This window comes from Colobus angolensis, unplaced genomic scaffold (genome assembly GCF_000951035.1).
Source record: "Colobus angolensis palliatus isolate OR3802 unplaced genomic scaffold, Cang.pa_1.0 Scaffold31, whole genome shotgun sequence".
Classification (NCBI taxonomy): domain Eukaryota; kingdom Metazoa; phylum Chordata; class Mammalia; order Primates; family Cercopithecidae; genus Colobus; species Colobus angolensis.
This window is the reverse complement of record NW_012116377.1, coordinates 3,736,884-3,754,082: the sequence shown is the minus strand read 5'-3', so window position 1 is coordinate 3,754,082 and position 17,199 is coordinate 3,736,884. Positions and strand designations below refer to the sequence as shown.

The window sequence follows — 17,199 nt, the reverse complement described above, 5'->3', positions numbered from 1 at the left end:
GCACCCTCTCTGAGCCCTGGTTTCCCTCCTCTGTACAGACTCCACCTATATTATGAACAGTAGTGGCAAAAACAGACTTGCAAAATACTTTGTAAACCGTAAAGTGCTAGGTGAATGGGAGAAAACAAAGGGTCAGGCTGGACCTGTAGCAGCCCTGTGTACAGACTGACACTCAGCCAACCCCCAGGGGAGCCTCCCACCCCCACCCCCTCCCTCCATCCCCACCCCACACCTACCTTGAGGAGCCGCCCGTTGACCGTGCCTAGGAAGACCGCTGTGTAGTTGTTGACGCTGGCCACGGCCACGGAGGTGAGGCCCGGGGCGCGGAACACGGGCGTGGCCTTCAGGGGCTGCAGGATGGATAGTGGGTGCTGCAGGTGAGCAGCTCCACAGTCCAGCTGCTCCGGCTGGAGCTGGAAGAGGAACGGCACGTCAGATCCCAGCTCCAAAACCTTCTCCGGCTCCCTGCCCGCACAGCTGGCTGGGATCTTAGGCCCTGGCATCAGAGCTTTCAAGTCTTGTTCCTACTTTATATCCCCAGTGCTGGGCTGAGGCCCAAATACAAACGGGACCCCATCCCCAAGCCCAGGCCTGCCCTGGCCTCGGCGTTGGTTACAGAGCTGTCCCAAGGAGATGACGTTCAACGTACGTGGGAACCAGCAGGCAAGGGAACAAGGTCAGGTTTGATTTTAAAGAGTCCAGGGAGGCCGGCCAGGGTGAGAGTTATACCCCTACACCCTTGGGGCTGCCCCTCCTGGCCGGGCACAGCTGGGAAACGCAGAGGAGTCCACACCAGATGACCAGAGGCCACAGTCAGCCTCAGCTTACCCGCTGGCACCCAAGAGGTGTCCCTCTTGCCTCGGCTGTTTTCCTACAGCCCCGGCTAGCTCTGTGTCTCCACAGCAACCATGGGCTTTGCTCCTTCCAGATGTCTGCTCTGACCCCAGGACCACCACTCCAAAGCCCCAGCAGCTTGCAAGACTCCAGGTGGAGGCCTCCCTAAACTGCAGCCTTTCTTTCCCTCCCCAAGCACCTATCCCCTCATCTGCCCACATTACAGGGGGACAAACAAGCTGGGTGTGTCTGAATGCACAGTCCGTGTCCACATCAGCCCAGCATCACCCATGCCCTCTAGCAGCAAATCAGCTGCAGCTCACAGGGCAGTTGTGAGAGGTGATCCCGTGTCCGGGCTGTTCCCTGAACTTGCTCCTACCTTCCCTCCCTTCTCCTGGGTCTTGGTACCTTCAAAGGTTCCTGGTGCAATTTGCACAAAAATAGAAAACAGGCCTCCAGGAAGTGACCCTGAGACAGTAAGTGCAACTCCGCAAAGACGCAGGCACAGGCGTGGCGCAGAGGAGTGAGAAGGAGACACAGACGTGTTGGACCGGATTGAGTGCATCCATCACGGCGTATCATCCAGGACAGCAGCCCCCATCCCGCAGTGACACCATCAGCCCATACTGATTACAAGAAAAGTCACAGGATGTCATGGGCCCATTTTAGTAAAACTGGTGCGTAAGCAATAAATAGTCACAACAGTAGACATAATAACAGGCCGCATTTACTGGGAACTGACACTGTACCAGGGGTGCACTGACTCCCAGAAGCCTGGCAGCCCTGGGGGGCCCTATCTCACAGACGGGGAAACTGAGGCTCAGAGGGGAAAATGGCTAACTGCAATGTCACGCCCCCAGGGCTGACCCAGGTTGCAGACATGAGCCCGTGCCTCAGCTGCATTTGGACATTAGAGGCTCCGAGCAGGACTCAGGGAGGTCTCCGGAAGGCAGCGTCGGAACCATCTTCAGGGCAAAGCCTTAGAGATTTTTCTTTTTAAATTTCTTGTCTGTGCTTTTTGCAAGCGTAAGCCATCGATGATGTGCCTGCCTGGTTTCTGCACAAAAGGCTCGGCTAGTTTTCAAAAGAAAGCAATAAACAGTGGGTCCTTCTGTGCTTGGGCAAATAAACACAGTTGCGGCTGGATGGACTTCCAGGCTGGGGCCGTTTCCAGCATGTCCCTGGAGGCCAAGCCCTGAGCCCGGAGGTGTGATGGGCTGGGGATGCCCTGGACCAACATACAGGAGGGAATGGTCTTCCAGAGGATGACGGCAGGTGACCCAGGCAAGGCACTTCACCTCTGAGCCTCAGTTTACTCAGCTATAAATGGGAGTATCTTCCGCTCAGAGGCTGGGGTGAATCATTCATTTTAAAGTGCTCGCGGGGCTGGGCGCGGTGGTTCACACCTGTAATCCCAGCACTTTGGGAGGCCGAGGCAGGCGGATCACAAGGTCAGGAGATCGAGACCATCCTGGCTAACACGGTGAAACCCCGTCTCCACTAAAAATACAAAAAATTAGCCAGGCGAGGTGGCGGGCGCCTGTAGTCCCAGTTACTCGGGAGGCTGAGGCAGGAGAATGGCGTGAACCCGGGAGGCGGAGCTTGCAGTGAGCCGAGATCTCGCCACTGCACTCCAGCCTGGGCGACAGAGCAAGACTCCGTCTCAAAAAAGTAAAAAAATAAAAAAATAAAGTGTTCGCACACACCGGGCGCGGTGGCACGTGCCTGTAGTCCCAGCTACTCTGGAGGCTGAGGCTGGAGGATCACTTGAGTCCAGGAGTTCTGGGCTGTAGCGCGCTACGCTGATCGGGTGTCCGCACTAAGTTCGGCATCAATATGGTGACCTCCTGGGAGCGGGAGACCACCAGGTTGCCTAAGGAGGGGTGAACTGGCCCAGGTCGGAAACAGAGCAGGTTAAAGTGTTCGCACAGTACATGGCCCACAGTAAGTGCCCAGGAAGTGTTAGCCAATGGTACTGTGTTTCAGACATGATTGCTGCTTATGTTATTATTATTAAGTAAAAGTTACCCATGTTCAACTGCTGATCAAAAAAGAAGAAAATTCAGGGCAAATCATGCCTACCTCAAAGCTTTTGAGCAGCCATCCTCTCACCTGGACAGCCCTCCCAGCCCTCTCCATTTTCCAAGACCACTCTTGCCCCCCACACTGACATTTCCTGTCTGCCAACACAGCTGCCAAATGACTCCTTTACAAATGCAAACCAGGTCTCCCCCAGTTCAAGCCCTCCCATAGTTTCCAGGACACTCAGAATAAATCCTGAATCCTAAATCCTCTCATGTGTCCCCTGATCTTCTAACTCCAACCCTCATGGGTCCCCTGATCTTTTAACTCCAACCCACACCTACCTCGCCCTTGCTCCTTCACCCCAGCCACAATGGCCTCATTTCTGTGCCTCAAATATCACAAGCTCGTCCCTGCCTCAGGACCTCTGGCCTGGCCGCTCCCTCTGCCCAGGAAGCCATTCCCCTGAGAGCTGCATCGTAGGCTCCTCCTCTCTCTCAGCACCAGCCCTGACCTACCCGACTCCATCCTGTGTGGGTTCGAGTTAGGGACAGCCCTGGAAGGTGGGTGCTGAGCGGTCTCCCCAGCTGCCCCAACCAGGCCGGGTCCCACCCCTCAGCAACCCTGCAGCTGCAGGGAAGAGGTGAGGTGGGCTCCTCACCACTGCAAGGAATGCTTTTCCTAGGGGCTAGGTAACTTTTTTCACTGAATATGAATTACTTACATCATTTAAAAATAAGTTGTTTAAAATTAAAATTGTGAATCCCCCCTGCCACCAAGGGAACATAAGTTCTGGAAGGGGCCACCTGGGAGGCCCCAGATGACACTTTTGGGCATACCCTGACATCCAGCCAGGGTGTGGTCCTGGGAAAAGGCGGACCAGGCGCCCAGCTTGGGGTGATCTATGTGCTAGGGCAGCAGGGAGGAGGGGAGCAGGGCAGGGGAGCTCGCTAGGAGCCAGATCCCCCCACCCGCCCCGCCCCTGACTTTCACAAGCCATTAATTCTGCACCGAAGGAATTTTCTAAAAAGCCTTTCCCCCAGCTTTTTTTTTTTCCCTTATCCTAAAATAAAATTTTAAAAAAAAATTTTAAAGGAGAAGTAAGCTGTCGGCTGCTCCGAATGATCCGTGCTCCAAGGGGGAAGCTGATTCCCCAGCTGCCAGGGGAAATCACAAGGCAAACCGGCTCAAAAACGGAAGCCCAGCCTGGCGGGAAGTGCCGCCCCTACTGGGGGAGGGGGATGCAGGCCGGGGGAGGGGAACACGGGACTCGGGGATCAGACGTCCTGAGCACGCTGGCCTCAGCTGAACTCAGTCTCCAGGGGCAGTTAGCCTCACAGGCCCAAAATACCCCCCGACCCCAGCACCATCCTCGTTTAAGGCTAATGAGCATGAGTCTTTCAAAACTCAAGTTCTCCTGAGAGCAGGGAAGGCTCGGTTATCCCAGCAGCGCCCTTCAAGTCACAGGGCCATCTTTCTCTCACACAAAGCTGGTCAGACCCTCCCCACCTACAAACCGGCTCCCGGTTGTCCTTGGGATCAAGCCCCAGCTCTCCAGCCTCGCATTCAAGGCCTTTGTGCCCCGGCTCCTGCCAGCTCCCCGGCTCCTGCCAGCTCCCAGGCCTCCAGTCTCACTCCTCCCTCTGCCCCACCCGCTGTGCCCACCACATCAGTCTCCGCAGGTCCTGGAACATGCCCACACCTCACACCTGGGGCTCTTGGGCCATTGTAAATGTCCCCTCAGCAGCCAATGCCTGTCCCATGCCTCTGAGCCATTCGAACTCCCCTTGGCACTTCAGCGCCCCCTGTGTCTGGACTCATGCTGTTCCCTCTCCAGGCATGCCCAGACGGCCGGTTTTCAAGATGTGGCTCAGCCACCCAACTCCTGTGATGGCGCTGTGCTGGTCACCACTCCCACACTTCCCATGGTAGCACATGCATGACATGCTCCAGCACGGAGCCTGTGCTCTGGAGGGAATGTTTACAAAAGAAAGGAACCTAATTTTGACTAAAGTGTGACTGACTGTATTCAGCTGCTTTCTGTCTAAGTGGAGTGATTGAGAGCAACACAGCCATGCTGGGTGCTGGAGAACTGAGAGAAACGTATGCCTACTCTGCATGTGGCAACAAAGGGAGGAGGGTATTCAGGTCCAGGCAACACTAGCTGCTAGCCTCAGTTCCTGTAAAAACCTCACTTTATCCCTCTCTCACATGGGATGAGCAACCACTGCTGGTCTTGGCCCTGTTTTGAGAGCAGGATGCGCCCTCCCCCTCCAGCTGGCTCCCTCCTGGGGCCAAAGCTCTGCTCTGCCCACTCTCCCATTAAAACTCTGACATATTGATTTTACTACCAGCTGTAATTGTGTTGACTTTCTCTCCCCAGGAAGCCAGTTGGAAGGACAGTTTCAAGAGCCTGGCTTCTCAGGCCTCACATCCTGCCGCAGACCCACCGCAGGTGGCACTATGAAAAGGATGCGGCATTAACAGTGGGTGCTGTGGCAGGTTGCAAAATCCAGCGGTTCCGTCCCAGGTACAGACTACATGGCTACTACACCGGCTGTGGAGGCTTTGCGCTTGAGAAGTGAGGGCACCTTCCTGCCTGAAGTGTTTGATTGTTTATGATCCTGGGAAAGTCAGATTTCCTTGCTGCAGAGCTGAAATTAGCCGCAGAGCTGAAAGCACACGATCACTTTGGGGTATTAAGATTGCAGGGTGGGCCAGGCGCGCAATGGCTCATGCCTGTGATCCCAGCTATTTGGGAGGCGGAGGTGGAAGGATCGCCTGAAGCCTGGAGGTCAAGGCTGCAATGAGCTATAATTTCACCACTGCACTCCAGTCTGGGTGACAGAGACCCTGTCTCGAAAATATAAAAATAAAAAGGCTGCAAGGTGATCGCAGCTCAATATATCCTGGCCGGGGACTGGGCTGTCTGGACCCCCCAACTACTCCTCCCAAAGCTGAGCTCCTTCCCATTCATCCTTCACCGCAGCCAAAAAGAGCTTTTAAAATTGCAAAGCGCTTGATGCAACGTGGGCTCCTGGAAAAGAAAGCAGACGTTCGCGGAGTGCAGTCTGGAGTGTAGTTGGGAGTAAAGAACAAATGTTGGCTTCTTAGTTTTGACAAATGCACCACGGTAATGGTAAGATGTTAGCAATGGGAGAAACTAGGGGATGGGTATACAGGAACTGTCTGTACTATCTTTGTAACTTTCCTGAAAATCTAAAATTATTCCAAAGTAAAAAGTTTATTTTGTAAAAAAAAAAAAACCCCACAAAGCAGGTCACATCTCCTGTGCAGCACAACAGCTTTTCATGGTTCCCTAGTGCTGTCAACGCAAATCCAAACTTTGCTCCTGGGCCCCTGAAGCCCCACTCAATCTGGCCCTGACCTCTGTGGCCTCTCTCAGCTCCCATCCCCGCCAACTCCTCCCTCAGCTTGGACAGCCCAGATAGGGCCAGTCCTCCTGGGCTCCCCTGAGTGGAGCCCATGTGGCACAGGCTCAGTGGTGGCCCATGGACTGTGTCCAGTCTCAGTCCAGCAGCCCAGCCGCACACAGCCAGGCCAGAGTATGAAGCCACACCTGTGACTCCCAGACCCCAGCTCTTTCCACTTCAGCATGCGCTGCCTCTCAGAACACTGTGCAAGCCGATACCTCCGCTGAGAGTAAACTGAGGCAAGGAATGAGCCACGGGCCCACTGTGTGCCAGCCCTGGGAGGGGGCAGGATGGACTCGGTCCTGGGTGGCCTCTGGCAGCAGCCCCCATGCCAGGGAGGAAACCACCTGCTGCTGAGAAAGGAAATACCAGCGCCTTCAGGGGTGACCAAGAGGCTTCCTGGAGGGGCCGTGGGGAGAAGATGGCCAACCAGGCCTAGCACCTGGTCAGGAAGTCTGGCCTTAGCCACAGAGGAAAAGCAGCCTGGAGGAGCACGTCAGGGAAATCAAGGCACAGAGAGGAGCAGAGACTTCAGACAAACGGCAAAGGACACAGCAGCTCTGGTAGACCCTTCAGGGAGGCCTGCCTTGGTTTCCCTGACCCCTCTGGAGGAGATGGGTCACCCAGCTCCAGGGCTCTGAGGTCATCCAGGCCAGCTGGACACCATCTGGAAGGGATGGAGCCAGCCAGTCAGGCTGCCCTGAGGACCACCACACAACCTGGGCATGATCTGCCCACCCGCCCCAAACAGGCGGAACGACAAGCCTGGAAGGACAAGCCCTAGGCTTAGGTCACAGGACTGGCTGGATTAAGGACCTACTGTGTGACAGACACTACAGCTACTGGGGGTACCTTATAGCGCGCGCACGCACGCACGCACACACACACACACACACACACACACACACACACATCTTGCTGTGTACCCATTTTACAGATGAGAAAACGACAAGCCTGGAAGGACAAGCCCTAGGCTTAGGTCACAGGACTGGCTGGATTAAGGACCTACTGTGTGACAGACACTACAGCTACTGGGGGTACCTTATAGCGCGCGCGCGCACGCACGCACACACACACACACACACACACACACACACACACACACACATCTTGCTGTGTACCCATTTTACAGATGAGAAAACTGAGGCTCCTGACTGCTAAGTCTCACAGCTCTGACCTCACTGTGGGACGCACCATCCTCTCTGAACCTCAGCCTCCATCTGTAAAATGAGACAGCAACAGCACCCACCACCTGCGGCTTAAGGAAGGACTGAGCTCATAGGGGCCTTCGATGCTAAGCACTGTAGGTGCTCAATAAATGTTCCCAATTATCTACGCAGGCCACAGAGCAGAGGCTTGGGAGCTCCCGAGGACAGGGACAAGCCACTCCACTGCTTCCTGAAGTCAAAGCATCCGAGGCTAGATTGGCCACACCGCCCTTACCAAGGACGCAGTAGTGGGAGCTCTGGCCTCGGCCTGCTCTGCCCTGGCGCCTGGGAACCACCGCCACAGTCGCTGACTCAAGCAGCCATTGTTTAGTTAGCTGGACACAGCCCCCAGACACCCAGCTCCCCCTTCTTGAAGCTGTTTCTCATTCCGGCCCAGCCTGGCCCCATTTCCAGCTCCCCGCCCCCTGAGTCCCAGAGGAGCACAGTGTGGGATGGCCAAACCCTGGAACAGCTTCCCTCCCAGCTTCCTCCTCTGAAGGGACTCCAGTCCAAGAGCCGAGAAATAGTTGCCTCTCCAGGGAACACTGGCAGTTCTCTCCTGGGTTGGGAGGTCTTGGAGGTTCGATCTCACACCCTCCTCCCCAGCCCCTGGTCTCCTGCGGGTCCAGCTTGTATGCCTGGCCGCAGGCTGTGCTCTGCAGCAGGACTCTACCGCTGGTCCCAGAGTCATCGCACGACCGCTGTGGACACAGCCAAGAAGGCAGAGCTGCTTGGAGCCTTGCGCAAACATCTCCGGGCTGGATTCCATGTGCTGGGGACACAGAGGTGACAACGGGGCCCTCTCTCCAGCTGCCCACATCCCAGCTCAGAGGCCCAGCCCCAGGATGGGGAGGGACAGCTTTATCACAGTAACAGTAGAGTGACAGTAGCAAGCAGCTGTGTGCAGTCTGCTTTGTGCTGAGCCCTCTTTCTGTATTATCTCATTCAACCCTCATCACACCCTGAAAGAGTTGATGCTGCTTTACAGTAAAGGAAACTGAGGCACGAGAGTTGAAGTGATTTGCCCAGGGGCACACAGCCGGAACGGCTAGATCCAAGCCTCCCGTGCAGGCCGGCAGGCTCCATATCCCTGCCCTTAACCACAGCCTCCCCACCCGCCGCTCTGCCGGGAGTCACCAATGGCTGCTGGGAGGAAATCAGCTGCTTGGAGCTGGAAAAACCCTGGGTTTTGAGCTGGGGAAACTGAGGCCCATCAAGGTGATGGCCACTTCTAGAGAGCTCAGTCACCTCACAGATAGTGGGCAGAGGCTGGAGAAGGGCACAGGCAAGGGGGTTTGGCCACTTTCCTGGGCCTGGCCTCCACTCCAAGGCCTCTGCCGGCGCCCACTCCCCCCGCCCCCATTATTTACCGATCAGAGCATAAAGTGCTACATGATTAACGCCCCACTGGGGCCTTGCCGGGCCTCGTAATGGAGCTGCCAGTTTCCCTCCCGCTCCAGTGCATGATTTATCAAGTTTCAGGGTAAAGGACGGTGGACTGGGCGGGGAGGGCCCCTGCTGGCGCTGGCCCCCAGATCTTGACTGCATCGAGTATCAGCTGAGCAGGGCGGAGCAGGGCCCCTGCCACTGGACGCCTGTCTGGGCAGCCTGTTTGGTTCGGTCCTGGCTCAAACATGGCCTTTGGAAAGAATAAAACGGCTGCACTCGGCGGGCAGTGAGGATCCAAGTCCACGTGGCTGGCACTCAGAGACTTTCTGGGCCTGTCCCCACTCGGGAACCGGCTGGTTTCCATGGCAATCCACACATGGCTGTCAGAGCTGGAGAGGCCCTCGGGAGTCACCTGGTCCAGACACAGTGGGGACTCCGGGTGAGCGCCTCTGCCTGTGGATCCTGCCAGTACCTGGCAGGGCCAATACAGACCAGCAGCCACAGGGTCCCTTCCGGAACCAGATCGGCCATGTCTCTCCTTTCCCCAAAGCCCTGCTGGCTCCCCACAGCCCACAGGACAGCATCCAAGTCCTCAGCCTGCAGGCAAGGCCCAGCACACTCTCAGCTTCCCCTCGGCCTGGTACCCAAGCCACATGCCAACATCTCTGAGTCTTTGACCCCACCATATCCTCTGCCTGGAATGCCTTCCCCAGCCCCATCTGTCAAGTGCTTCTCCAACCTCCCCTCCTCCGGGAAGCCCTCCCGCACTCCTCTGATGAGCTAGTCAGCGTGCCGCACCTGTCTGTTGTCATGTCCTCCTCCCTCACCATTCTTGGGGCTCCTGGAGAGTGTCCGATTTGTCCCTCTTGGGGGCTGTCCTATAACAAGCTGAGCCTCCTCCCGTACTCACACACTCTAGAGGGCCTGGACGGGCATGCGATATTACCAAGGAGGTGCTGGCCTCTGGTGTGTGAAGGTGGCTATAGCTACAGGCCCAGTAGCAGGAGTCCACACCAGGGGGTCATCGCAACCCCAGCCCGGGACCATGATGGGTGCTGGGGCTGGGCAGCTCTGCAGGCCACCCTGAAAGGCCCTCACTACTTCTCACAGGGGCCTCGGCGGGGGCAGAAGTTCCCTGGGTCTCAGTTTCCTCATCTTTAAAATGGGTCCATTCACCCCTTCCAACACCCTCTGGTTCACACCTCTTCAGTCAAAGTTTTTGGAGGAATCACAGTCACACACCACAGTGCGACCTCAGGCAAGATGCTTAACCCTTCTGGCCTCTGCTTCCTCTTCCGTAGACTGGGGATAACACTCATTTCATTCAACTTCGGGGGGATTAAAAGATATGTAAAGTGCTCTGCAAAGGGCCAACACAGAGAAAGTTCTCAAGCAACAACCACAGTAGCTATGACATGATGGGGCAGCTCTGATGTCAGAGGGAAGGCTTCCTTGCCACTTTATGGCCCAACTCCAGGGTCGAAGAATGGAGGCCCAGGAAGGGGAAGGGACCACTCTCTCCCGGGGCTCCTGCTCTCCTGCTCCTGTCCCAGTACACGCCACGTGTCTTTGTTCATGGCAGCAACCAGGACATGGAACCCAGCTGGTTTCCTTAATCTCCATGGAGCCCGGGAGTCACAGGCGGGTGAAGCGGACTTTGCGGAGGGCGTTTCTGCAGGGCCTGATGCAGCACGGCCCTTGATGAATGCCGCCAGGCCACCCCAGTCTTCCCTGTGCCGAGCCCACTTTACAGATGGGGAAATGGAGGCTCCGAGAAGGGATAGGACTTTCCACAGCCAGGAAGGGGCAGAGACAGGATTTCAATCTGGGAAGTTGGCCCCAGGGTCCTGCACTCACCTAGCACTGTGCGCCTGCCTGGCTGTGGAAGGCCTCACTGGGGGCATATCCAGGGCGCTGACAGATCCTCCACTCACCCTCCTGGGTGGACCATCACTCACCCTGACCATTGAACCCACATCTCTCATTTGCACACCCAAAGGGCCAGGGGCTCACTCCTCCTTCCAGAAGCCAATGATCGCATTTTCAGACAAATGCAACTAGATGTTCCCTGCCTCCCCCGACTTCCTCAGGAGGCTGGGTCAGCCCCCACCCCCAGTGTGTGGCCTGGCCTCGGCAGATGCCCCAGCCAGCCTGAGTCACTGCTGTCACAATGGGCCCTGCCTGAATCTCTATGGCTCAGCCGGAGGGGGAAACTGCAGAATTCCCCGCCACAGAGAGCTCACAGCTCACCAGCCACCCGGAAGCGGACTTCTATCTGCGGATCCAGACCCCCACTCCCCAGCTGTGTGAGCCAGGGCAAGTCACTTCCTCTCTCTGGGCCTCAGTTTCCCCTTCTGTAATCTGGGGATGATGATGATGCACTGTCTGCCTGACCGGGGGAGGGGCAGCCAGTGCTTGTAAAAGCCCTGCAGATTGTGAGCTCGGCGGCGGTTTTTATTCACTCCAGGGAGCCCACAGGCCTCTTGCCCTCAACACAGTGCTGCACTGGACTCCTCAGCCCGGGCACTAGAGCCCACTCTCTCCATCTCAGCCTCGGTGCTGGGGCTGGGACAGCACCCGACACACCCTCGCTGCGCCCCAGTGTCTCACTCACCCATGCCTGCCTTCAGGCCCTATTTGATCTCATCTCCTCCAAGGCCCTGACCCTCCCTCCTCTGAGCACCCCCTGTCCACTGAGGCCAATTTTTTCTGGTGTCTTTTCTCCCTCTTGATACTAATACCTGTGCCTGCCATTTCCTGGGCACTGCATGTGAGATTTTATTTTATGTATTTATTTTTTATTATGGGCAGCTCCTAAGCCAGAGTAGGCTGAGAGAGACACCCCTGAGATTTTAATCTACCCACATGCTAGGAGGGAGGCATCAGTCCTGTTTTATAATGAGAAAGAATGAGGCCCACAGAGGGTAAATGACTGGCCCTGGGACACACAGCTTATAGGCTGTATGCCCACGTACATACTGGGGGTCGAGATATTCTCAGGGCTGGGAGGGATGTCTCCTGGTCCAAGCCCTAACTGTCTCTCCAGGCCAGTCATCTCAGCCAACCCTCCTAGAACTCCCTCTCCTAAATCCTGACAAGTGTCTCTGCTTGCACCCTTGGTCACTGGGAGCTCACTCCCAGCCCCCAGCCCAAATGTAAAGCCCATCTTGGAAGCTCTCTCTCCCTCCGCCCCCACCTGGCATCTCAGCCCCTAAATTGGTACAAAAAAATGCCTTCTTGACGACGTGCACCCACCCACCGCATGCCAGTTTAAAACTGCCTGATGTTTTTTTTCCACCTTTACTATAAAAAGACACCTTGAAAATGCTGCACTGACATTTGCCTGTATTCCTTTTGTTTTAAAAATACAAATATTATGGTCATTCATAGGTTGGGGAGAAAGACTTGGGAAAGGAAGGTAGACTCAGCCTGCCCCACCTTGCTGGGTGACCCTGTGCCTCAGTTTCCCCCACCAGTGGCAATGAACAACTTCCCAACTGGCTTGCACTCCAAAGAGGCTGTGATTTGAGGAAAGGGATCCAAGCTCCACAAACTGGAGGCGAATTTCTTCACTCCCTTTCTCTCAAAATATCTTAACTGCCCCAAATACGTTGAAAACAATCAGGGACAAAGTTGGGGACTTCTGAGGGCTGCAGGGACCGAGGTTCTCTACCTCTGGCTGCACACTTCAGCGGCTTCTCCCTTTGGGTTCTCAGGCAGAAGGCGAAGGGCAGAGGGCAAGTCCTGCCAGCTGGGAACCCAGACTGTGGGAGGCCATCCTGACCCAGGCTCTGGAGTTGTGGGCAGCCCACCCAAGCCACCTAGTGCCAGTGCCAGAGAAATCTGGCCAGATGGGACCAGGAGAAAAAAGGATTCTAGGCCCCTGGTGCTCCCCAGACTAAACTCCTCTTCCCCAGAGGTACCACATCACATGCCCCATCCCATGGGCACCAACATTTATCCAACATTTATCCTGTTGCTGAGCCTGACTTTGGGCAACTTTCTGCTCCTCCATCCCATCACTCCCCACCACTGGGGCTGCATCCCAGCCCCCAAATCTGTCCAGAGCTCACCTGCCACCCTCCAAGCCCTCAGCATTGCTGCAGGCCAAGCCAGCCGTGTCTCCAGAGAACAAGGCCGGCCCCATCTCCCCACTGCCATCTGGCACCCACCACAGAGCCTGGCACACAGTAAGTGCTCAAGGTATATTTGTGACTGAGTGAAGGAATCCATTCCCGGGAGGCAGCTTCAGCCTCCCAACCACTCTCCCTCCTCCATTGCTCCTTCTCACTAGCTACCTAGGGGCTTTCTAAAATAATATTTAGAAGAATTGCAGTCATTGCAAACAGGTGCCAGGTACATAAATGATCTCATTTAATACCCCCAATAGCCCTAAGAGGCAGGTATTCATGAGCATTCCTCTTCTGCAGCGGGGAGACTCAGGTGCCCGCTGAGACCACTCCACTCCTCTGGTTAAAACCCTTCATGGCTCCCAGGGCTCCAGGATAAAGTCCAGGCTCCCCAGGACGGTCTCCCCGGGCCTCCCTGGCCTTTGTGTCACGTGCTTCCCACTCGACTCACCTGGCCACGCAGACCCCCTCGAGCCCGCTTGCCTGTCCTACCTTTAGGCCTTCGCACAGGCTGCTCCCTTAGCCTGGACCCCTTTCGTCTTCTCTGGCCTCACCTAGCTGCCTCCCGCTCCTCTGCCCCCTCTGCTGTGCTCCCTCCACCCTCATTCTCCCTTTGCAGCACACACTGCCCTGTGTATAAGTGCCTGGTCACACATCTGTCCTCGGCTCACTTGCCCAGCCCATAAGAGTAGAAACAAAGTTAGTTGCCATTGGTTCCCCAGAGCACAGCATGGGGCTGGGCTCACAATAGAGTTAGTAAATGTCTATGGAGATGACATCTGGGGCTAGAAGTAGGAGATGGTGGGGTCTTTATGGCTGCAGAACAAGCCAGATTAGGTGACTGCTCTCCAGGACCAAGCAGAGACTGTGCTAATAATGTCCCCCAGAGTAATAAAAAGAAGAGCTGCCATCTTCTTGGTGCTTGCTGTGTACTGGGTACACTCGGCTGCATTTATCAATTCATTTAGTCCTTAAAACAACGCTTTGGGGTAAGGATTGCTTTTACTGTCCCCACTTCACAGATGAAGAAACTGAGGCCCAGAGAGTTTAAGTTCCTTGGCCAAGGTCACACAGCTGGGAAGTGACAAAGTGGGACTTGAACCCAAGCAGCCTGATGCAAAGTCTAGGTTCTGAATCTGTCCCTGCGTAGCTGGCAACAGCCTGGAGCAAGAATAATCATCCCTCCCCCGCCCCTGCCCATGGTAGAGGCCCAGAACGGGGACCTTGAGCACCTCTGGGAGATACCACCAAGTGGCACTGGCCCGTGCCTACAGCGGGCATGGGGAAGAGGAGAAGAGTGTGGAAAACACAGGGAGGGTGACCAAGGAAGGCCGCAGCCGGAATCTGTGGCCTTGGGGTGGGGAAGAGGCCCTTGGCCACTCTGTCCTGGGGCTGTGTCCCTGGAGAGGCCCTGTCCCCTTAGGTAGAGAAGCCCCAGCCCCCCTCAGCTGGGTGAGTCACTGCACCGAGGGACCAGACCGTGGGAACCAGAACAGTTCTTGCCAGAGGGGGAGGGAACCCTGGGCTGGCCTGAGGAATCCCACAGATCAGCTCACACCAAAGGGCCCGGACACAGGGCCTGAAACTACCGGAGGAAGGCCCTCAGCCCACAGGACACTTCTCTCCGTGCAGCGACTCCCCACTGAGACCCCCAGTGCCAAACACAGTTGCTTGGGAGATGAAGCTCTGGGGTGGAGATGGTGGATGAACCAACCATGGCACTGGGCAAGCAGCCCTGCCACCCCTGGACTGTCTGCCCTGCTCACCCACTGTGACCTTTACTTTCAGGGTAGCCAGCCAGATGGTGGGCAGCCATGGGAGCCCGACCTCGACCTCGAGAGAAGGAATCTGCATTTTCTCAAAGGCCCAGTGTTGGGCTCGCCCACAGGAGAATGGTTGATCTCATGAAATTCTTGTCACAGCCACAGAGAAGGGACAGGGTGGGGCCCTAAGAAAGGCTCGGGATCATCACGAGAAGGCTGAGTTCTGAATTTTGCTGATGGAGATGCAGCTTCCTAAGGGAATGGCAGGCAGTGGAGCTGAAGCGGGCTCCCCAGACTCAGATGGGTGGAGGGTGTGGGAAAGTCCCCAGTGTCATTCTGGAGCCTCATTCCTCAAGGTGAACCATGGGGATCAACTGACCCGGCTCCCACAGCCAGTGTGAGGAGCAATCCCTTGCCATGAACTTCCTTTAGGGGAACCACACCAAGTCCCCTCCCACACCCTTGTCATGTCAACACACATGCTGATCCCCTGAACCTGGCCCCCCTTGCTACTGTCCAACCCAGCCTCAGACACCTGGGCCCCATACCCGCCTAGACTCCTCCTCATTCCCCACTGAGCCCCACGGCCCTCTTGTGCCCCCAAAACACCCCTGTTCACATCCCTCCATTCTCCTGGCCCTGGCATCTGCCCACCCCAGCTGCCTGGGACTCCCCCAAAACACACACACTCTGAGATCCAAGTCCAGACGGCAGCAAAGGCTGGACATTTAAAACACAGGTGCTGAGGCCAGACAGGCTGGGTTCAAATCCACCTCTGCTAGTGCCCAACTGTGTGATCCTCAGCAAGTTACTTAATCTCTCTGCACCTGTTTCTTCATCTGTAAAATGTGATGAGAATAGAGGCTACCTGAGAGGGTTGTTCTGAGAACTGGGAATTGTGACATGTGATGCCCCGGCTGGCACTCCACAAGTGCTTTTGTTTACCCCAGACTCCCACACCTGGTACATACTAGGTGCTCAGGAAATAGTTACAGAATAGGTGAATAAAAGTTGGCCTCAGGCACACACCTGTTTGTGCACACAACCATGCGGCCTTCTCAGAGTACCGACTCAAGCCCAAATACCTGCGTCCCCTGCCACGCACATCCCACTGCACACCTAGCTCTGTCCTGTTGTACCAGTGTCTTTGCCGTACACCTATCTGCCCTATGCGTCTTCAGGCCCCAGCTTGCTGGCACACAAGTACATGCAGACATCTGCAGGGCCCTGGTGCACACCTGTGTGCCTCCTTGCACACCTGCCACACCCATGCAGGCATCACCAACATGCAATGGTAGCTCTGACAGGCTCACACTGTGGCCCCAGAACACACATTTGGTCATGTATGCAGTCAACTACTGCGCCCTCAGTATGCACCTGTGACCCCCACGTGCACACCTGAGCTTTATGTGCACCTGGGTACCTGTGGCAACTTGGACCCCTCCCAGTACGCCTAGGTATGCGCGCCCGTGAGCCAGCACTCACTTGAGTCCCTGCACTTGCCCACCTGGGCCATACAGGCGCCGGCAGTACCCCTCTGGGGACACCTGTATTCTTGCGTGCACACCTGGGTTCCCCGTACATCTGGGTCTCTGCACGCTCCCACCTGTGACCCGCTCAGCTCACGACTCACTCGGTTCCCGCCGCCGCCCCCGCCGCCGCCGCCCGGGTGTACCTGGATGTTGCGCTTGCGCTCGCAGGCCGGCCCGGTGCCCTGCACCACGCTGTCGAGCACCGCCACCACGTCGGGCGCCGGTTCCACGAAGCAGGCGGTGCGCGCAGCGCGGATGGCAGCTCGCACGTCGGCAAAGCGGAAGGCGCAGAGTGCGGAGGGAGCCGCGCGGGCCGCGGGGGATCCCTGGGGCCGTTCGAAGACAGCAAAGAGCCGCTCCCGGGCTGGAAAGACCGACACCAGGCGGCTGTAGAGGTCGCCGCGGCCCGCGCCTCCCGCGCACTGCAAGCCCAGCTGGATGTAGGACTCGGTGAGCTTCTTGGCGTCGCTGCCGGCGCCGTGGGGCAGGCAGATACGCGCCAGCAGGCTCCGCGCCTGGCTCTCCTTGTCGCCCGCGCGCGCCTCGCTGTTGAGCGCCAGGTACGCGTAGGGCTGTGCGCCCGGCGGCGGGTCGGGCGGGTGCAGGAAGGCGCTCACGAAGCCCAGCTTGTGCTGCTCCTTGGCGCCCTGCTTGATCTTGAGGATGTTGTCGTCGGAGGGGTTGAGGTCGAAGGTGAAGAGCTTGGCCAGGTCGCCGCGCGCGTCTAGGGAACGGATGGCGATCTCGGGGGTGTTCTCGAACCGGTGGTCCTCCAGGCTGCGGTTGCGCGGGAAGAAGGAGCTGCCGTAACCGGTGTACGTGGCGCCCACCAGCAGGCGGCTGCCCCCCGCGCCCGCGGCGGGAGGCAGCACCAACCCCACGGTGGA

General features: G+C 56.9%; 1 protein-coding gene across 1 annotated transcript in view; it reads right to left on the bottom strand.

Annotated features, from left to right (window-relative positions):
* Positions 1–16,591, bottom strand: part of PLXND1 (plexin D1) — a 51,089-nt gene extending 34,498 nt beyond the window's left edge. The window contains exons 1-2 of the mRNA XM_011950690.1: positions 16,456–16,591; positions 237–413 (exon numbers count right to left, since the gene is read on the bottom strand). The gene's annotated coding sequence lies outside the window, so the exon portion shown is untranslated. The remainder of the gene's footprint in view (positions 1–236; positions 414–16,455) is intronic.
* Positions 16,592–17,199: the final 608 nt, after the last annotated feature.